Below are 22,992 nucleotides of genomic sequence, written 5' to 3'. Positions count from 1 at the left end.
TGTGTAGAAATTGGGCATAATGGTGGCTTGGACCAGGGTATGGTGGTCATTTTGGTGGAAAGATGTGGACAGATTCTAGAGGTATGTAGGCAGTATCATTGTCAGCACTGGTGGTGGGTTGAGGATGAGGGTGAGGGAGAAATAGCTGTCAGTGATGGTGATTCCTAAGTTTCTGGCTCCTGTGGTTGGTTAGATAGGGTTTTTTAGATATGATGTTAATATTTGTCCTAATTTGTCTTTTGTTATTTGTTGGTTCTTGATGAATACTCTTGTCATATTAAGTCTCCTGTTTTTAGTGTACAAAGCATTTTGACCGAAACTGACCGTTGTATGTTATCAGATAACTTTTTAACATCTGCCAGTTTGGTCCTGTATTTTATTCTCTTTCATTTATTGATTAAATTGTTGTATTAATGTAAATAACTATATTAATAGATTTTCTAAAGTTGCGTTATCCTTGCATCCTTGGTCCTTGGAATAAAGCCTGTTTTTTTTTTTTTTTTTTTTTTTTTTTTGGCTGTGTTGGGTCTTTGTTTCTATGCGAGCGCTTTCCCTAGTTGCGGCAAGCGGGGGCCACTGTTCATCGCGGTGGGCGGGCCTCTCACTATCGCGGCCTCTCTTGTTGCAGAGCACGGGCTCCAGACGCGCAGGCTCAGTAGTTGTGGCTCACGGACCCAGTCGCTCCGGGGCATGTGCGATCTTCCCAGACCAGAGCTCGAATCCGTGTCCCGTGCATTGGCAGGCAGATTCTCAACACTGCGCCACCAGGGAAACTCCGGAATAAAGCCTTTTTGTAGTCATGGTATATATCATGCTTTAATAATTATTGATTAGATATGCTGATATTTTCTTAGGATTTTTCTATCTGTATTTGTAAAGCACAATTGGACCTTTTTTTGCAAAAACTTGATTTTCTTTCCTTTTTATTTACAAATGACTCGAATTTTGTTGTTTTGTAGATATTTGATTGATGTAGAAGGCATGTGGCCAGATGATGCAATTGAATGTAAGTATAAGGGTTGTCACTACTTTTCCCTTGTTATAAAATTTGAAGGGAGAAATGTAAGGGAATTTCTCAAATTTTGGAAAAATAGAAAAGTCTGTAATTCATTTGTTCTGACATACGATAACCTTTTACCAAAAGTTTATAAAGGGATGTATCTGGAAATAGCAAGATATAATAGCCTGAATAATTAGTCAGTGGATTTCAGCATTTTTTTTTTCTTTTTAAAATTTATTTAATTAATTAATTTACTTTTGATATTATATCCACTGCCCCACCAAGGAAGTCCCTTTTTCTTCCTTCCTTCTTTCCTTCCTCCCTTCCTTCCTTCCTTCCTTTAAAGCTCCAAGTCATTTAAAATACATGACTTCTTACTAAAAATCTCCAGTTCATAGAACCAAGGGGTTTATAACTTCTCCTTTAAAAGTGATATTCCTGGGACTTCCCTGGTGGTCCCGTGGTGAAGACTCTGCGCTTCCAATGCAGCAGGCGTGGGTTCAACCCCTGGTTGGGGAGCTAAGATCCCACATGCTGCGCAGCCAAAGAACTTTTTTTCAAAAGTTATATTCCTGTATTATTGACTTTAGTGGTTTAGATTTTTTTTTTAATGTTTAGAAGATTTCAGTTTCTTTACCAGGAACAAACAAAACGTAATGTAAAACTAGTTTTGCAGAAACGATTTCCATCATTCTCTTCTTCCCTTTCTCCTGCAGACTGGTGTTTTATCTTTACAAGTTCTCCGTCATTCCATAAGAAAGCTGCTCGTCTTCTGGTTTCATAAGAGATGGTGAACAGTGGTAAAATATCCAGTTGACCGAAATTTCTAGAGTACACTTCAGGGAGCGAATGATGGGGTGGAATGTTGGGGCAGAGTGAGAGATACAGATTCTGGTGAGACTGAGAGTCATGCACAAAAATTACTGGGCTGTGGTGAAGGGAGAACAAAACTAAATCAGGTTCCTGCTGGTGGACAGGAAGCCAAGATGAAGAAGAATGGTGCGTAGCTAGGCAGTGTAATTAGGCCCCTAAGTGCTGTGTCTCCTGATAGTAATTATGAACAGAAACCAAATAATAGTTACTAATAACATGGAGGTGACCAATCCTTGAGAGCTGAGGCAGAGAGAAGGAAAGATGGCATTATGCCTTGTCTCTGGTGCCTTGAGTTTCCCAGGCTGGTTTGTGACCAATCTTGGGTGAAATCATAACTAAGTCATTTCTGCTAAGGTGATCGGCTTTCGTGGGGTCCTTTCTCTGCACTCTGTCCAATGGTAAAGCCCACTGGTTTATGCCTCCTGGAAAACAGTTATTCCAAAGCAGTATAAGTGAAGCATTGATGAAACAGCCATGAAGAACATGTTTCCACATGGCCTCGCACCACCTTTTCAAAGTGCTGTAAAACTTTTTTCATCCAAAAATCAGTAACAGAAAAGGATTGGGATCAAATCCCGTACAGAGGTAGTGTAAGAAAAAAGAGAATAAGGAGCAGAATAGCATGTCTTCAGACAATAAAATCAAGTTGGAAAAGACAGGTCCACAAAACAGATCAAAACTGTAACCTATTATTTCAAAGTGGGCTAAAAGATGTTAGGAAAAACAATGCGAAAGATGAAAGAACATGGATCGAGGAGGGAATGGGAAGTTATTGTTTAGTGGCTATAGAGTCTCTGTTTGGGATGGTGGAAAAGTTCTGGAAATGGTAAATGCTGATAAATGCCACCTATGGGTGTTTGGTTTTAGTTGATCTTCTTCCATGAAAGGGTTTGGAGAGATTCAGAAGCTATGCTGCTGCCTCCATCTTTCTGATGTCCTGCTCAATCTTTTGACATAATTATTTTGAATTTGCACAGTGGTGATGGTTGCACAGCATTGTGAATGTATTTAATGTCACTGAATTGTATACTTGAAAATGGTTGAAATAATAAATTTTGTTTTATGTATATTTTACCATAATAAAAAAAAGATGAAAGAACAGCATAAACCAGAATTAGGTAAGATGATAGAACTCAAGACAGAATTCAAAATAAAAGAAAAAAGTTTCAGAAATGAGGACTAAATTTAAAATAATACAAGAGTGGGGACTTCCCTGGTTGTCCAGTGGTTAAGAATCCACCTTGCAGTGCAGGGGATGCAGGTTCGGTCCCTGGTTGGGGAACTGAGATCCCACATGCTGCAGGGCAACTAAGCCCGCACGCCGCAACTACTGAGCCCACGTGCTCTGGAGCCCACGCGCCACAACTGGAGAGCCCACGAGCCGCAAGGAAGAGCCCACGCACTGCAACAAAGAGCCCACGTGCTGCAACTAATACCCGACACCTCCAAAAATAAATAAGTTAATTAATTAAATAAATTAAATAAAATAATACGAGTGAATGAACATAATGGATAATGCCTTAAGAGAAACAAACAAGAAGAGGAAAAAATTTTTTTAAATCAAAAAGAAGATAAAAAGAATTTTAGAGAAATGGCAAACATAACAGATAGGCAAGAAAGAGTCAGGACAGCTCTGAAAAGAGAAATATAAATACGTATAAGGGGCTTTCCTGGTGGTGCAGTGGTTAAAAATCCTCCTGCCAATGCAGGGGATATGGGTTCGATCCCTGGCCCAGGAAGATCCCACATGCCATGGAGAAGCTAAGCCCGTGAGACACAACTACTGAGCCTGTGTGCCACAACTACTGAAGCCCACGCGCCTAGAGCCCGTGCTCGGCAACACGAGGAGCCACCGCAATGAGAAGCCCGCTTGCCGCAACTAGAGAAAGCCTGCGCACAGCAACAAAGACCCAAAGCAGCCAAAAATAAATAAATAAATACATTAAAATATATATATACGTATAAGAATCTGTTATACCATAAAAGTGACATTTCAAATCAGTGGGACGGATTAGTCAATAAGTTGTGATACATAAATGTTGGGGTATAAATATTTCTCTGGAAGGATCCACAGCACGGCCAAAGCAGATGTCTCTGAGGAGGGAAATGTGTGGCTGGGGAACGTGGGGAAAAGGGTCACTTTTCATTGAATACCCTTGTGTACCTTTTCTAGTGTTCTGTCATGTGAATCTATTACCTCTGAAGTTTGCCTGAGTTCAAACCCCAGTTCCCCCAATTGCTAGCTCTTAATCTAGGGCAAACTCTTCACACTCTCCAAGCCTCTTAATCTGTGAAGTAAGGTCAGTAACTCAGCCTGGTGCTGCCTGGCACAGAATAAACTCTCAAAAAATGGACATTATTAGTGAAAAAAACCCAAATGCCCATCAGTGGATGAATGGATTTTTTTAAATGTGGTGGATATGTGAAATATTATACAGCCATAAAAAGGAATGAAGTACTAACACATGCTACAACATGGACGAACTTGAAAACATTATGCTAAGTGAAAGAAGCCAGAGACAGCGGTCACATTTGTATTATTTCATGAAATGTCCAGAAAAGGCAAAACCATAGCAACAGAAAGCAAATTAATGGTTGCCAGGGCTGAAGGAAGAGGGGATGAAGAGTGCCTGCTGATGCTTAAGGGGGCTTCTTTTTGGGGTGATGAAAACGTGATGGGTTAGATGCCGGTGATGGTTGCATAGGCTTGTGGATGTACTAAATGACACTGAATTTGCAGTTTCAGAAGGTGAATTTTATGGCATGTGAATGACATCTCAAAAAAATAATTTTGAAAATGAAAATTGCCCATTTTCCCATAGTCACTATCCACTGTCTCCATCTCTCCCTTCTCCCCACTGCATTCCTTTTCACGCCCAGCCCTGCCGCTCTCTCCCATCGTCACTCCCTCGAGCTGCCCCACGAGGCCTCCCAGGGAGCCTCTGAACCCCTGGGCGCCTGCGTCCTGTGGCTGTTGGAGCTGCTGCCCAGTGCGCGTGCCCCCACCACTCTCACCCGTGAGAGTGGACGCTTCCGTCGGATTTTTTCTCATGCGTTTCAGTAGATGGTGATGTTTACAAAAGGCGGCACGTGCCCTGCTCAATGGAGGAAGCCCCTCAAGTTAATATTTAGGCGCGTGCAGAAGTTTGATCTCGTCCACCAGTAACCTCAGGATGCTGTGCTCTGAAAGCCAGGTTGGCCGCCTACGGGCATCTGCAAATACAGAGGACTTCAGAGGCATTTGGGCCTCAAATTGAGTCCTTGTACCTCCACATGGGATGTGACCTCAGCCCTTTGCTGCACCTCTGTAAGTGAAGTGGCACAGGAATACCGGCCTTGCCTGTCTTTGCCAAGGTTAACTGAAGAGCGCATTCGCTCCCCTCGTGCTTAGGTGTTGAGTACATCGTGATTTACATACCAGGCCCTATTCGTGGGCCTCCTGATGCAGCAGTTCCCTTGGCTCTGCCCCTGTCGTCAGCTGCCCCTAGGATAACTCTGAGCCCTAGCCACTTCTCTGGTAGATTTCCCTATTCCCCCACTATAGTCACACCTGAATAAGGCAACTCAGACCTTTCAGAGATGTGTCCTGAACCTCTTGTTTTCTGAAATACCTATCTGGTGGTTGTGAGACTTAAGGCCAGCGTCCCCGAGAGACTTTTTCTATTTCTCCTAGTAAACCTAGACTCATCTTCTGTCACCTTCAACTCTACTCCAATTGTGTTCTTTCAACCCAGACCTCTGACCCTGCTTTTTACTTCTGCCATTTCATCCTCACTCCTGCTTCCTTTCCTAAATCCATACGTCTCTTTTGGCCTTCCTAGCCCTGGGCCAAGTTCCTTCCTCTTTGCTCAGTTTTTACCCCTTTCCTTCATTCTCCCATCCAACTTTCAGTCCTTCCTTTCTCACGCCCCAGTTAGCAGCATCTCAAAATTCTTAAGGTTTATTACTCATCTATTAATTGTATTCCATTTACTTATTCAGTTCTATACCTATCTTACCTATGTATGGAAGAACAGCTGGTAGCCAAGGTGGCACCAAGAATCCTAGCAGCTCTCACTTGACGTATCCGTAGTAGACAGCAATTTCCATTTCTTTTTCCCTCTCAGTGAAAAATTGCAGCTTCCCCGAAGAGGTGTATCTGGCAGCATTCTCACGTTGTTGAGCCCGCCTCTTCATGGCCTCTCGCTCTGGCCTCTGCTCTTGTTCGATGGGCTTTGACATGACTGGCTCAGGCACGTTGGGTTCCCTCCATGGAACTCGTTGCTTGCTGAAGTCTTGGCATAGAAGTTGGGTTTGGAGCTTGGATGGGGACTGGCGCTTAGTCACAGCAGGGGGAACAGGCTTCCCGCTGGAGAGAAGCGCCAGATGAAGTTTTGTAGGGTGCAGGCCTAAGAGCAGCAGACTGAGGGGACACGAGGCTGGGTATGGTTGGTCCAAGCCGGTTGGGTTGGGTTGGTCACAGTTGGCTGAGCTGGTTTGGCGGGACCTGGCAGAGAGGCAGGAACTGGCTGGGATGAATTGACTGCAGCAGGTTGAGCTGAGTCAGTAGAACCAGGCTGGGCACGGTAAGCCCCAGCAGGCCGATGTGAGGCCAGAGACTGTGGCCTCCGAGGAGCGGGTCGAGCTTGAGGCTTGTCCCAGGCAGAAAAAGGCAGAGGTATCAACTTGACCTTCCCAGGAGGAGGCCGCTCATACTGGGATGAGGATAGACACTCTGTTTCAGCACTGCTGACTGGTTTCTGGGCTTCGACTTGAGTTTTCTCAGCACTCTTACCCTCATGTGGGGTATGCCGCCATGGCTGGATGGCTGGGGGTCTTTGGGGTTGCTTGAATTTCCCAAGAGCCGACAGGAAGAGAGCCCAGTTTTCTTATCATCCTTCTTCCCCAGCGCATGAAGAACCTTCACAGACTCCAGCATGCGCATGCCTAGGGAGGTTCGAGGCTTTTTAAAGCTCAGTTTGGTGTTTTTTTCGCTTCGTCTCGGGAATTGTTGGCTTCTCTTCTGCCTTGACTTTGTTCCCTGACTGCTTGTTCTCTTCAGCCTTGTTTCTTCCTCTGGTCCTTTTGGTCTTTTCCTGCCCGTGGCTCTTAGTTTTGCTGATCTTTCTGGATGCAGCTTTCTGAGGTTTGCCTTGAGAGTGCTTGGCCGTGTTCACAGGAGCCCTGTCACTGACTGCAGCGTGGCATGTAACCACTTCTCCCCCTAACAGGCACTCTGGATTCTTTGGCTGGATTTTGGCCTTGGGAGCGCCACTGATAGGCTCAGAGGCTTTCTGTTTGTTCTTCCTGGGTTGATCAGAGGGAACCTTTATGACACTTGGCTTTTCCTGCACCTGATTCACCTTAAAGGCTCTGGCATCTTTGGCTTTGATCCCGTTGGGACCTTGGGATTGATCAAGATCTTTCAAAGAACTAAAGAGCTGGGGAAGGTGAATATCCTCCGCCAGTGTAGTAATGTCTGCAAGACCACTGCTGGATTCGATCCCATTTTCGAGTGTCCCTAGGTCCTCACGACTCAGGCTGTTCTTTCCCAGATCAGCATTTTCAGAACCAGGCTGCTCCTCTTGGCTGAGGGGATCGGTGCAGGCCAGCGGCTGGTGAATATCAGGGATTCCTAAAGGGAGTAGTGGAGGATCTTGGTTTTCTTTTGGGATGTGTTAGGCATCCAGAATCTTTGAAAGCTTGGTTTTAATATCATCCACGTGCTTACTCTCTATTTGTCCCTGGCTTGGAGCTGGAGGCAGGGCCAGGAGACGCCTGGCACTCTGGACTGGAGCTGTCACTGAAATGTCCCCAAGTTCAGATGCTGGGTTACTCTCAAATATGTGACTGTTTCTGCTACTGCAGGACTTGGGGAGTTCTTGAGTTTGTGTCACACAAAATGTCTGGCTTGGAGGTTGCAATCCCAGGGAATTTTTCATCACCAGGGATGTCTCCGTCACTACAAAGGAATCAAGGTAAAAGTCCAGTCCCTGGTAAGTGAGATGCTCCCGCTAAACTCCAACACAGCAATCATGTACCGTTCAAGGTACATGATTGCTGTGTTGGTGTTTAGGGGCAGGATGGGCGAGGCATTTCTAGTAACTCTTCTTAAGGATCATGGACAATGCCCTGTGCTACGAGATAAGCGGTGACTGTTGTAGTTCTTACTGGTGATCATTTCATGTCACTGATTCTTGGCTTTCTTTGTATTTCATAGGATTGTTATAAGTCCAATACAAAATGAGTCTTATTTTTAAAAAACTAAAGTGTTTTACAAAGCCTAGCATTCTCATGTAGAGTCTTTCCAATTCTCCCCACTTTCCTGAGAGGCTAAGAACACTTCACACCATGAACTAGGAGAGGGGGTAGAGCCCTTTCTGATGAAATACATCAACAAAGACAGAGTCTTAGCCTGCTTGCTCTCTGGACAGGATCTCGGACCACAAGGTCTTCAATCCTGGTATAAATGAAGGAAGTGAGGACAGTTCAACTGGCACTCTCATAACAAGAGTTCTGAAACACCTTCCAAAGAGACTGTAGCAGTAGATCAGGGAAGGGAATGCTACAGTGTGGTAGTACAGGGGGAATGATCGGCTACAGCAGTGAAAAATGTGGTACCTATTGGTGTGCTCTCGGGGTTCTTGTACATGTAGCATAGATGACCTTTACAGTGTCCCTCCCACCTTCCCACCTGCATTAGGTGTTCTGTTTTTTTTTTTTAATTTGTTTATTTATTTTTTGAACTTATTTATTTTATGTATTAATTTTTTTGGCTGCACTGGGTCTTCATTGCTGTGCACGGGCTTTCTCTAGTTGCGGCTAGCGGGGGCTACTCTTGGTTGCGGTGTGCGGGTTTCTCATCGCAGTGGCTTCTCTTGTTGCGGAGTATGGGCTCTAGGCGCATGGGCTTCAGTAGTTGTGGCTCCCGGGCTCTAGAATGCAGGCTCAGTAGCTGTGGCACATGCGCTTAGTCGCTCCACTGCATCTGGGATCTTCCCTGACCAGGCCTCGAACCCGTGTCCCCTGCCTTGGCAGGCGGATTCTTAACCACGGCGCCACCAGGGAAGCCCTAGGTGTTCTCATATAGAGTCTAAAAACAGAGAGCACTGAGCGAAGGTAGTGCTTATTAAAGGCTCAGGATCTAAATTCTACCTGTCTGTACACCACTTCCCAGCTGTAGATTTGACCCCATTTTTGAATGCTGACCTCATTCTTCAACTTTCTTGCTGTTTGTGGGGCTTGCACTTTGGCATTTTCTTAAAAGCTAAACATAAACTTACCATATGACCCAGCAATTCCAGTCCTGCGTATATATGCAAAAGAAATGAAAACCTATGTCCACAGAAAAACTTTTACAAAAATGTTCATAGCAGCATGATTCACGTTATCCGGAAAAAAAAAAAAAAAATGAAACAATCCAAATGTCCAACAACTGGCAACTGGATAAACAAAATGTGGTAGAGCCATACAATGGAATACTAACCAGCAATAAAAAGGAGTACTGGTACACACTATAACAAGGATGAATCTTGAAAACATCATGCTAAGAAGCTAGATGCAAAGACTAGATATTATATAATTCTATTTACATGAAATGTGCAGAAAAGGAAAAAGGCAGATTGGAGGTTGTCTGGGGCTGGGAATGTGGATTGATTGCAAACAGGTATAAGGGACTTTTCTGGGTAACAGAAGTGTTCTAAAACTGGATTGTGGTGATGATTGCACAGCTCTGTAAATTTACTAAAAATAATTGAATTGTATACTTAAAATGGATGTATTTTATGGTATGTAAATTAAACTTCTATAAAGTGTTTTAAAAATCTCTGTAAAGATATGCCAGAACAAGTCACACTGAGTAGCTCTGGAAAGGAAAGATGGGTGCCTGGGAAACGGGAGAGGGAAGACACTGTATCAAATACTCCTTTCTATATTTTTAATTTTGTACCATGTATTGTCAGTTTAAGAAATGAGAATAAACAAAACAAAAACTTACAAGGAAGAGTGTGGCAATAAAGGTTTAATGGCTTTGGTGAGTTCAATAGGAGTAAAACATATGTTAGGCCATAGAAATGTTCTAGCTTACAGAAAGGAAGATGATAAATCCTCTGTCACCATCTGAAGCACAACATGCTTAGTTCAAAGGGACATGCTTAAAAACAGGATGTCAACAAATAGACCCAGAAGCTGTCAACTTAGGAAAGGGGAGTAGAAAGGATGACCTGTGAGAAACGGTTCAAAGAGTGAAGACCTGAGGGAAAATACTTCAGGGAAGGAAGTGGGGACCTGAGAGGTAGAAGATTAGGTCTCTTTTGTGCCTTCAGAGAGCAGAACTGGAAGCAGAGCCAGGAAATCTAGTACAGGCAGATTTTGGATCTTTTTAAGTTTTAAAACCTTTGCCAGCTGGAGCCTTAGACAAATGGAACAAGTTGCCAATGAGCGGCAAGTGAGTGGTGGAGCTGTTGAAGCAGAGGCTGGAGCACCCTGTGGAGCAGAGGCAGCGGAAGTGTTGACGGTCCCTTCCGAGAACGAGTCTGAGAACCTCTGGCACTTCCAGAGGACATGGTATGCACCGCTGGGTGTAAAGCACACACGTTTACATCTGATTAAATGAGGGAGGAGCCTTGGTGTGTGTGTTTCTGCTTCTAGTTTCAATCTTTCTGATTAAGTTCATTCCTGCCTATAAAACGGTAAACATTTAAAAATAGAAAATAGTCTAAAAATAAATTCTTTCTCAACAAAATGTATCTAGTTAGCCCTCTAGGATGGTGAAAATCAAAAGGACAGACGCCAACAAGTGTTTTCAAGGATGTGGAGAAATGGGAACCTTCATACATTGCTGCTAGGAATGCAAAATGGTAACAATACTTTGCATAACAGTCTGGTAGTTCCCCAAATGGTTAAATATAGAGTTAACTGTATTATCCAGAGTATATCCATTCATCGGCATATGCCCAAAAGAAATGTAAAATACGTCCACACAAAAACTTGTACATGGATGTTCACAGCAGCTTTGTTAATAGTAGCCAAGCAGTGGAAGAAATGCAAATGTCCAGTAACTGATGAATAGATAAGTGAAATATGTGCATTCATACAGTGGAATATGATTTGGCCATAAAAAGGAATGAATACATGCTACAGTGTAGATGAACTCTGAAAATATTAAGTGAAAGAAGCCAGTCACAAAAGATCACATGTTGTATGATTCCATTTACATGAAATGTCCAGAATAATGAAATCTATAGAGACAGAAAGCAGATTAGTAACCACAGCCGGGGCAGGGGCTGGGGCAGGGGTGGGAGATTGGGAGAAATGAGTGACTGCTAATGTACATAGGGTGTTTATGGTAGGTGTTGAAAATGTCTTAAAATTAAACTGGGGTGACGGTTGCACAGCTCGGTGAATACACTGAAACACACTTAACTGTACGCTTTAAATAGGTGACTTTTATGGTATGTTAAGGATCTCAAGAAAGCTATAACAATGTGTTTATTCATGTACGCAAACTAAAATACATGTCGATTATGAAGCCTTATTTGGAGAAAAAAGCTTCTCGGGCTCTCTGTTCTTACATCTTCTGTTACTGAATCAGGGGTACAAGAACAATGGAAGGTGACCAACAGCGTCATTTCCATTTAACAGTGGACAGTCCCAACAAAAATGTGGGCGCTGGGTATTGTACGTTTGGTGCAGTGCTACACACACTACGGCTAGCACTAAGTGCAAACCGTCAGAACCGTGCCGTCACGCTAATTTGACTTCCACAGATTCAATCAATAACCACAATTCACAGGTCTGCACTGTGTGTGACAATTTGTGCTGAGGACCCACCATGGGATAGAACATAGAACTGTTGCTGAATTCATTTACAGATGCCGTCGGTAAACCACAACAATCCACTTTCCTTAGTCCGTGGGAGAGTCTCAGGCATTTCCTCTAATGATCTCATCATCCCTTAGCGCCTGGATGTGAATCAACCCACTCTGTTCTCTGCAACTGGGCTTACGCATAAAGATTGAAGTGACTACAAGTCAACTCACATTATCAGCTACCATGATTTAAGCTTTCTGTTGCAGAGAGTCTTGAAAGGAGATACACACTGGCTGGCTTCTTCTGTTATAATTTCTATTATTGTGAGAGTAAACTCACCTGTTAATGCCTTATTACAACTGGGGAAAAAGTAACTGCCACCATCTCAGAGATGTTTCAGGCTTTTTGTAGTACTTTTTAGTTTAATTAAAATCTAGGTGAAATTCATTCCCGTGTTCATTGATCAGACAAACCATCATAGAGACCCAGGGGGGGAAAAAGAAAAGCTTTTCAATTAAATAATGACTTTTTAGGTGGAAACTGAACTTAGGAAAACATCTCTAATATAGGAAAAAGGCTGTATTTTCTTACATCACCTTATACAGCTATTCTTCATGTATGAAGATTGTTATTGCTGACCTTCTGCCGGCAAGGTGCCTGCTGAAAGATGCTTTTCTTTCAGAAAAATGGGTTTATGCTCATTTATTTATAACCACTAAAGTTTAGGACCAGAGATACACATTGATAAGACAGAGTCAAAATTAGAAATACAGTCGATGGCACCAAAAGACAGTCTTTTCTTGTGAAAAGTTTTTAGATATGCACCGTTCAAACTGGCAACTGGCGTTTCAGTACGAAAACGTACTAGCTCGTCTGCCCCCAAAATAACATTTTGACGTAGATTTAATTCTGAAAGGCAAGATTAGAACTTCTAAAAGCAGGAACTAAGGTGATAACTGTCTAGTAGTCACCATCAGAAAATCAGAACTGGTCAATTACTTCTGCAAGTATGGTAGATGATAACTCTAATATATCCTCCCCCTCAAATCAAAAATGCATTGCGCCTGCAGAATGGTCCTCAGAAAATTTCTTTTCATACATGAATGAGTAAAGATTGCAGAGACATAACGAATCTGAATAATGCCAAAATTCCAGGCCATGAGACTGTAGAGTTAAAATGTAATGGAAGTACTTGTCATTAGAACCGAGGTCAAGAAACTAACAGGATGGTAAGGTTCCCAGATAGTGGCTGGGTTTGGGGTAGAAAAGAAAGAAAATCAAGAGCTAAAGCCCTCAATATACAGGAAAAACTGGAAGGTTAGCAAATGATCATTAAAATCTTGTAGAGGGTGGTAGAGCTAGATGACTTAAGTCCCAAAGGATTTTCTATCAGGTTTGAAAAATTATGGTCTGGAAGTGACCCTCTCACTCTCTGCTTCTCTGCATTCTCTGAAATCTTTCCTCTTAGCTTTAGTATTTGTGAGGATTATGATCACCTTTTTTACATGGATGGCTCTAAAATCTTTATTCCACTCATGACATACTCATGAGGTCATACGTAGCTATGTTTTTAGATAGTTTCACTTGGATGTTTTGATCTAACTTCAACTTTAATCAATAAAACTCCTTCATATTTCAGTCAGAATTAGTTTCCTCTTCCAATCTCTCCATTTTGATAAGGTGTTTGCATAGTATTTTAGTTGCTTTGGGTAGAAATTTCAAAAGAACCACGGCTATTAATTACCAAGTCCAAGTGATGAGAGTCCAGCTTAGTTTCTTCTCATAAATTAATTGATGAATATCACTTTCTTATTTAAAAATCTCTGCTGACAATTAGCTAAACATTTGGCAATAAAATTATATCTAGACACACAAAATAAATTCCATGTGGATTAAGTGTTTAAATGCATTGCCCTCCACCCTAAATAAGTATTAAAAAAAAAAAAAAAAAAGGAGAATACTTTTTTATAATCTTGTGGTTGGGGACATCTTTCTTAGCATGGAAAAAAGAAATAAAGAAGTTGAGTACACAACAATGCTATTACACTATTAATACAATATCAATAATGCTCAAGAATTAATAAGAAAAATTCTTCAGAGAAAAATGGGCAAAGGATATAAGCAGCTAATTCTCAAAACAAGAAATGTAAAGAGCAATCTCTGAAACCTAATATTTAAAAAATGCAATTTAAAGCAATGAGTTTTTTCACACATTAGATTAGCAAATATTAAAAAGACTGATACTACCCATAGTTGGCAAAGGAATGAAGAAACACATCCTCTCATACTTTTGGTGGGCACATATATTTGTACAAAATTCCCGGAGGGCACATAGTTAGAGGTGGGGAGGTCTACAGATTACTGACAGTCTTTTAAATTTCTATTATTAATGATCTACTTAGGATTTAAAACTTCTTGGTCAACTCTGTTAATTTATATTTTCTTAGAAAATCACCCATCTAATTTCGGTTTTAAAATATATCAGCCTAGGGCTTCCCTGGTGGCGCAGTGGTTGAGAATCTGCCTGCCAATGCAGGGGACACGGGTTCGAGCCCTGGTCTGGGAGGATCCCACATGCCGCGGAGCAACTAGGCCCGTGAGCCACAACTACTGAGCCTGCGCGTCTGGAGCCTGTGCCCCGCAACAAGAGAGGCCACGACAGTGAAAACCCCGCGCACCGCGATGAAGAGTGGCCCCCGCTTGCCACAACTAGAGAAAGCCCTCGCGTAGAAACGAAGACCCAACACAGCCAAAAAAATAAAATAAATAAATAAATAAAATCCAGCCATTCATATTAAAAAAAAAAAAAAAAAGGAAAAAAAAATATATATATCAGCTTAAAGTTGCATACAGTAATCTTTTTAAAAAAAACACTTCTTTGACTGTGGTTATACCCTTCCATACTATTAGTGTTGATCCTTTTCTCATGGTCAGAATAACCAGAGATTTGGTCTATTTTTTTTTTGAAAGAACCAGATCTTGGTTATATCGATCAATTCTGGGGACTGATTTATAGAATGCTTATTTCAATTGTTTCCTAGTTGAGTTTGTTGAACTAAAATATCATTGAAGGCTATACATTTTCCTCTCAATATAGATTTAGTCACATCCCGTAAGTTTTGGATATGTGCTTTTACTGTCATTAATGAAAAAAATTCTATAATCTCAATTTTTAGTTCTCCTGTAGCCCAAAAGCTTAGACTGTTTTAAAATGTTTATTTAAGGAAAAAGTTATAGTTGTTAAATTCCAACCTTATTGTACTGTGGTTAGAGAATATAAGCTTAGTTAGAAATGTTCTACTTTGCGGATTTATCAACATTTTGCCTAAATGTACAGTTAATTTTTGTAAATATTCCGTGGGCATTTGGAACAACTGTGGCTGCTGTGTTTTGGGAATAAAGTTTTCTATAGATACTTTAAATCAAACTTCTTAATATTGCTATTAAAATCTTCCATATCTTTTATCTGTTATATGTCAAAATCTGATAAAAACAATGAAAATATCCCATTCTTGTACTTTTGTCACGTTGTATATTGTAATTATGTCTGGATGAACATATGAATGCACTCTGGTTGAAAGCACAGCAGTAATTTTGGAAGTCTCTGAAAGACTCTTTCTTCCCTTGGAAATTACAGAGTGGAGATAGGGTAGATTCTCAAGACAAGTAACATTTAATTAGAAATGACCCCAAAACGCTACCTTTCCATGGTATAGAAACTTGTATTTCTAATCCGGAAAAACTATAAATTATTGGCAGAAAGGTGGAAGTATAGGAATTTTCATGCATTGCAGGTAGGAATATAGACTGGAAATTAATTTGGTACTAATGTAGAAAATTAAGTATACATATAGCTTATGATCCAAGATTTCCACTTCTGGGTCTGTGCAACAAAGGTAGTCTCACAAGGTCCATAAGGCAATATGGACAAGGATGTGCACTGCTGGTGTTTTGCCTTGTTGGGAATTGACGGCGACCTGGGTGTCCATTACAGGGCAAGTGCATAGGTAGATTGGTAGATGCACTCCATGGAGTACTATGCAGTGATCAGAAACCTGAATTAGACGTGTGTATAGCAATGTGATGAATCTTAAAAATACAAGCTTAGTGAAAATAACAAAAGTAATGACATACCTTTTATATACATTGAAAATACATGACAACACAGAATACATATTTTGTAAGAACTCTTGTAAGCCAAAAGATATTTACATAACAAGGCCAGTTCCGACGGGAGGACAGGAATGAGGATGGGATATGGGAATGAAATTTTAAAAAGAGAGGCCATGAACCTAGGAGTATACTTAACTCAACTCTTGGCAGCTGAAGTTAAAAAAATTTTTTTAACTTTATCTTGGCATAGAAACTGCGTACTAATTCTATGCTTTCGCTCTGCTTCTAGAAGGATTTGTTATGACTAGATTGGAGGTTCAAACAGGTACTTTAGGCAGAAACTAGAACACAATGAAAAGCTTGAGAATTCTCTCTTCCAGCTCATAACTAACGTTTTATGTTTGATCAGTCTGGCTGAGGTCACTTTTTAATTAATGTCACAAAGAAATTTTTATGGTTTCATAGTAGAAAAGATGTGCTTCTTGTTTAAAAAAAAACATGAAAAATTTTTTTTAAAAAAAGTATAATCCCATAATCTTAAAATAATCTGCTAATATTTAATTTTGATCCAGTCGTATAAATACATGTAAATATTATATCTTGCTTTTTACCTCTTAGCATATAATGAAATGTATCCTTGGGTTCCAAGATACTGCTTTGGACTGTTGTTTCTCTCCATATATGTGTGATTGTGAAGAGTGATACGAAATTAGCCTGTTTTATAAAAATGTAAGAAACACTGGTAAACATTTAATTAAATATTACTAAAGCTCTCATTTTATTCTCTCATGGAGGTCTCTTTGTTTGGTAGTTAGTTTGTGTTGTTCATTTGCCCCACTGCTGAAAACGTGGGCAACTGGAAATAATGAGAGGTCAAAAATACAGAGAAATTATTCATCTTCAGCTTTTTCTCTGTAAACAAAAACTGTTAAATATGGCTTCTTTTGTACTGACAGTAGTAAACTATCCCTTTTCTTTGATCCCAGTATACACCCAGACATTGAGAGAAAAAGATGGGAAAGGGAGGGGGAAAGAAAGAAAAAACAAGAAGGAGAGAGAGAAAGAGCACAGAGACAAACACAGCAAGAACATGAGAGAAGGAGAGGAGAAAAGGAGTAAGCAGAAGAACAAGAGAGCTACACAGCAGAGACAGTGAGACAAGAGACAGCATGGGGTGGGGTGGAGGAGAGCACAAGTGCACAGAATGCGGGTGCACAGAGGCAGAGAGAAAGAACACAGAAGCAGACAGGGTGCAAAGACACTGTAATAAGAGAAAAGCATGAACTATAGAGCCTGGGGACAGCCTGCATAGACACAGCAGAGAGAGGCACAGAAAGAATGAGTCAAAGAAAGAGTAGGTGTAATCAAAGGAAGAAGGGAAGAACAAGCAGGCAGTTGCACTTATTCCCTTATATTCACTCTTAACCCCTCAAATGTACATGTCCTGGGTACACATGTTCAGGGGGAAAAAAGCATTAGCATATCTAAGGAAACCTGGGTTAAAGATAAGATAGGCAGTTCCAAAAAGAAGAAATACGGTCGATCAACACACAAAAGAAACTAAAAACTCCATGTGATTAAAGAAACGTGGATCAGGATAGATACCATATTTCTGGCCAATGTGGCAAGTATTAACAAGGATGCTGTTGGCAGGTATTGACCAAAATATTATTGCACATTACTGGTGAACAAATAATTGAATCAACATTTCAGAAGGACAATTTAGTAGTGTGGCTTAAACATTTTTAATGTGCCTACTTGGTAACCCAGAAATTCCATGTTTAGAAATGTTTCTCAAGGAAATTGAAAAATTCAGAAAGATGTAACAAGACTACCCATCGAAGTGCAGATTATGATAAAGAAAAATTCCAAAAAAACTTAAATATCTGTCATTAGGAACTAACTAAATATTATATTTATACAATGGAACCCATAAAGCTATTAACAATGACTACATAAATCTTTATTTACTGCATAGAAAGATGTCTATGATATACTAAGTGCAGAGCTTCAAAACAATACATATATTGTATTCATACATATACATAGTATGTATTCATACATATGTATTCATACATATACATAGTATGATTTCATTTTTTTGGACTGTTGTTTCTCTCCATATATGAACATGATTTTGAAGACTGGTATGAAATCGGCCTGTTTTATAAAAGTGTAAGAAACACTGGTAAACATTTAATTAAACATTAATAAAGCTCTCATTTTATGCTCTCATGGAGTTCTTCATTTGATATTTAGCTTCATTAGATTGCAGACCTAATAAAATAGATCCAAGATAGGCAGTAGGTATGTGAATCATAAAATATAAACCTGGAAGCTTATCTGTAATGTTAATCACGACTATTTCAGGATGGTGAGAATTATGGGTGATTTCCAAGGTCTTTATATTTTATATATTATCTAAACTCTTTATATTTAGTTACCTTTTTACTTTTATACTCAAAAGTAATAAAATATCTTTTTTGACCAAAGTATTTAGTAATAAAGAGAAGAGAGAGATGTAAAGTGGTAGAAGCATCAACCACAGGCAAGCCCTCCACTCCCCAGTCTATGATAAGGAGAGACATAAGCATGGTTCTAGCTGAGAGGAAGGAGCCTACAGAAAAGGAAGAAATGGAATATAAAAGAGAGAGCGAAAACAAAACTGAGAAAACAGATAATGGATTTTAGAAAATATGACAGCACAGAGACCTTAATGAACCTTTTCTTTCATAACTGAAAGACACAAACAAAAAACATCAAAAAGTAAAAAAATAGGGCTTCTCTGGTGGCACAGCGGTTGAGAATCCGCCTGCCAAGGCAGGGGACATGGGTTCGAGCCCTGGTCAGGGAAGATCCCACATGCCGTGGAGCAACTAAGCCCGTGTGCCACAGCTACTGAGCCCATGTGCCACAACTACTGAAGCCCACATGCCTAGAGTCCGTGCTCCACAACAAGAGAAGCCACCACAATGAGAAGCCTGCGCACCACAACGAAGAGTAACCCCCACTCGCCACAACCAGAGAAAGCCCGTGCACAAAGCCCCAAACGCAGCCAAAATAACTAACTACATAAATAAACAAATTTATTAAAAAAGTAAAAAAATATTCAGAATCTAGGGAACAGACTCAACTCACACCACAAAATCCCAGAAATAATGTCTAAAGAAACAACTGGGAATAAATATAAGGAGCCACCACAAAGCTCTTCCTACACAAAGGACCATACAGCAGAAGGGTAAAAGGTGAGTCAACAATTCAAAATATCCCACTGGTATCTCAGAAAGGGGACTGAGGTAATAAGTGGCCCAGGAGAAAGATAAATGTCCCAATTGGAGACACGTTCCCTGTGAAAAAATAGCTCCTTATGTCCTTGCCAGAATGGTTCACTGTATGCCTACTCTGGCCAGGAAGAAGTCAGAAAAAGGGATGGGAAATAACCTTTTAAGTCTAAATGTCTTAGTTTTATTACTAAGATTTGCTAGAAAAAAATAAGGCCTCAGCCATATCACTGCCCACACGACAATGCTATGAAAGCAGCTGCCAGGTGACTTTACAGTAGTGTAATAGCAAAACCCCAAGGGCATGTCCTATAGAACAAGATACTTTCCTCACCTCCACACTTGATAAGGTGGCCATCAATTTATGAGTTTCAAAACAATGGCAGAGAAAAATGTCACCTACTGTAGCTGTCCAGAGTCCTAGAATCAATTACTATCTTTCTGCCTTTCCCAAACTCTGAGGGGCAAAAGAAATACAAGCCATACACAATGAGCCTTCAAGTTCATGTCCTAGGAAGGGGACTCAAGCAGTATCTTGTAAATAGGTAATAAGGTCATCAAATGTGATCAAATAAATGGTTGTGATCAAATAAATGGCTTCCACAGAACTGTTTTGAGACAAAGGTCATCTGAAAACAAAAGAGAAGGATTTATGAAAATATTCTATAGCATTAAAGTGGAAGAAAGGGGGCTTCTCTGGTGGCGCAGTGGTTAAGAATCCGCCTACCAATGCAGGGGACACGGGTTCGAGCCCTGGTCTGGGAAGGTCCCATATGCCGCGGAGCAAGAAAGCCAGGGTGCCAGAATTACTGAGCCTGTGCTCTAGAGCCTGCGAGCCACAACTACTGAGCTCACGCGCCACAACTACTGAAGCCTGTGTGCCTAGAGCCCGTGCGCCACAACAAGAGGAGCCACGGCAATGAGAAGCTCCCGCACCACAATGAAGAGTAGCCCTCGCTCACCACAACTAGAGAAAGCCTGGGCGCAGCAATGAAGGCCCAATGCAGCCAAAAATAAATAAATAAAATAAATAAATGTATAAAGAAACAAGTGGAAGAAAGGAAGGAAAAAAAGAAGGGAAAGAGAAAGAATTTATTTTGCCAGAAGGTTTACCCATTTTAGTCAATAAAGAATTTGTACTCTCACTCTAGAGAAAATTTAAAAAGAACATGGACTTAATGAAATGGATCCAAGATAAGCTAGGACAATACAGGGAGACTAAAAGGTAGTTGACAAATTAACACACTTCATCCAAAAATTAATGAATGTCTGCCATGTGTTGGAAAACCAAGGACAGGTACCAAAGGAAAAAAACTGACAGAAATGAAGGGAGACATAGACAATTCAATAGTAATAGCTGGAGACTGCAATAGTACACTTTCAAAATGGATAGAAAAACTCGACAGACCAATAAGGAAATAGAAGGCTTGAACAACACTATAATCCAACTAGACCTAAAGACATATACATAATACTCCAACCAACAGAAGCAGAATACACATTCTTCTGAGGGAACATAATAATGTTCTCCAGGAGAGACCATGTGCTAGGCCATAAAACAAGTCACAATATATTTACAAACTATACAAAGTATGTTTTCTGACCACAATGGAATGAAACTAGAAATCAATAAGGAAATTTGGGAAATTCAAAAATATAGAGAAATTAAATGACACACTCTTAACTACCAATGTTCAAAGAAGAAATCACAAGGGCAATTAGAAAATACTTTGAGATGAATGAAAACGAAAGCAAAACATCCCAAAACCTTTGGGATGCAGTGAAGGCAGAGCTTACAGATATTTGTATCTGTAAATGTCCATATTAAAAGAAGAAAGATTTCGAAACTATAACCTCACCTTCAACCTTAAGAAACCAGAAAAAGAAGACCAAATAAAACCCAAAGCAGGCAAAATGAAGGAAATTATATAGATTAGAATGAAAATAAATGAATCAGAGAATCAAAAAAAGAGAAAAATCAAAGAAATCAAAAGTTGGTTCTTGGAAAAGGTCAACAAAAATGGACAAATCTTTAGCTAGAATTCACCAAAAGCAAAAAGGGGAAAACTCAAATCATTTACATTAAGAATGAACCAGGGGATGTTACTACCAATCACACAGAAATTAAAAAGGATCATAAGGGAATATTATGAACAATCACATGTCAACAAATTAGGTAACCCAGATGAAATAGACAAATTCCTAGAAAAACAACCTAGCAAAACTGACTCAAGCAAAAATAGAAAATCTGAACAAACCTATAATAAGGACAGAGGCTGAGTCAGTAATCAGAAAACACCCCCCAAAGAAAAGCCCAGGCCCAAACTGGTGAATTCTAAAAAACATTTAAAGTAGAATTAACAACAACCATTCACAAACTCAAAAAACAACATCATCATCAAAACAAAATGAGAAGAAGGATTACTTCCCAATTCTTTCTATAAGGAGATTATTACCCTGATAAAAAAGGCAAAGATACAGTAAAACTACAGACCAATACCCCTTATGAATATAGAAGGAAAATCCTCAACAAAATACTAGCAAACTGAATCCAGCAACACAGAAGAGGGATTATACATTAAAACCAAGAGGAATTTATCCCAGGAAGGCAAAGTTGGTTCAATATATGATTATCAATCAACGTAACACACCATCTTCATAAAGAAAACATAGGATCATTTCATTATACGTAGAAAAAGCATATGGCAAAACCCAAAACCCTTCCATAATAAAAACACTCAACAAAACAGGAATAGAAGTTCCTCAACCTGATAAACGGCATTTATAAAAAAAACTCACAGCTAACATCATGCTTAATGACCAGAAAGATTTCTCCTTAAAATCAGGAACAAGACAAGGATACTCATTCTTAACACTTCTATTCAACACAGTACTGGAGGTTCTAGCAAGGGCAACTAGGCAAGAAAAAGAGATAAATGACATGATATCGGAAAGAAGAAGGAAAACTATCTCTCTTTGCAAATGACACAATATTTTATATAGAAAACACTAAGGAACACACAAACACAAATTACTCAAACTTATAAGCAAGTTCAGCAAAGTTGCAGGAACCAAAATACATACAAAAACCAGTAATATTCCTGTACCACAAGGAAAATTCCCAAAATGAACTTAAGAAACCAATACTAGTTACACTGGTATCAAAAAGAATGAAATACTCAGGGATACTTTTTTTTTTTTAAACATCTTTATTGAAGTATAATTGCCTTACAATGGTGTGTTAGCTTCTGCTTTATAACAAAGTGAATCAGTTATACATATACAATATGTTCCCATTTCTCTTCCCTCTTGCATCTCCCTCCCTCCCACCCTCCCCATCCCACCCCTCTAGGTGGTCACAAAGCACCGAGCTGATCTCCCTGTGCTATGCGGCTGCTTCCCACTAGTTATCTATTTTACATTTGGTAGTGTATATATGTCCATGACACTCTCTTACCCTGTCACATCTCACCCCACCCCCTCCCCATATCCTCAAGTCCATTCTCTAGTAGGTCTGTGTCTTTATTCCCGTCTTGCCACTAGGTTCTTCGTGGCCTTTTTTTTTTTTTTTCCTTAGATTCCGTATATATGTGTTAGCATACTGTATTTGTTTTTCTCTTTCTGACTTACTTCACTCTGTATGACAGACTCTAACTCCATCCACCTCATTACAAATATCTCCATTTCATTTCTTTTTATGGCTGAGTAATATTCCATTGTATATATGTGCCACATCTTCTTTATCCATTCATCTGTCGATGGACATTTAGGTTGCTTCCATGTCCTGGCTATTGTAAATAGAGCTGCAATGAACATTTTGGTACATGACTCTTTTTGACCTATGGTTTTCTCAGGGTATATGCCCAGGAGTGGGATTGCTGGGTCGTATGGTAGTTCTATTTGTAGTTTTTTAAGGAACCTCCATACTGTTCTCCG

At 40.1% G+C, this 22,992-nt stretch overlaps 1 protein-coding gene and 1 pseudogene across 7 annotated transcripts in view; both read left to right on the top strand.

The window, feature by feature from the left end:
• LOC309621413 (mitochondrial import inner membrane translocase subunit Tim8 A pseudogene) overlaps positions 1-22,992 on the top strand; it is a 65,910-nt pseudogene that overhangs the window by 8,328 nt on the left and 34,590 nt on the right. The gene's annotated exons all lie outside the window — the stretch shown is intronic.
• LOC309621411 (uncharacterized protein) overlaps positions 487-22,992 on the top strand; it is a 402,030-nt gene continuing 379,524 nt past the window's right edge. For 2 of the 6 annotated variants that reach the window (XR_014239993.1, XR_014239995.1), the window contains exons 1-3: positions 487-802; positions 960-1,006; positions 1,717-1,800. The gene's annotated coding sequence lies outside the window, so the exon portion shown is untranslated. The remainder of the gene's footprint in view (positions 803-959; positions 1,007-1,716; positions 1,801-22,992) is intronic. The other 4 variants (XR_014239996.1, XR_014239997.1, XR_014239994.1 and 1 more) reach the window with 3 other exon arrangements.

This window comes from Balaenoptera borealis, assembly GCF_965194805.1.
Source record: "Balaenoptera borealis genome assembly, contig: HAP1_SCAFFOLD_419, whole genome shotgun sequence".
Lineage (NCBI taxonomy): Eukaryota > Metazoa > Chordata > Mammalia > Artiodactyla > Balaenopteridae > Balaenoptera > Balaenoptera borealis.
This window is presented reverse-complemented; position numbering and strand designations above follow the sequence as displayed.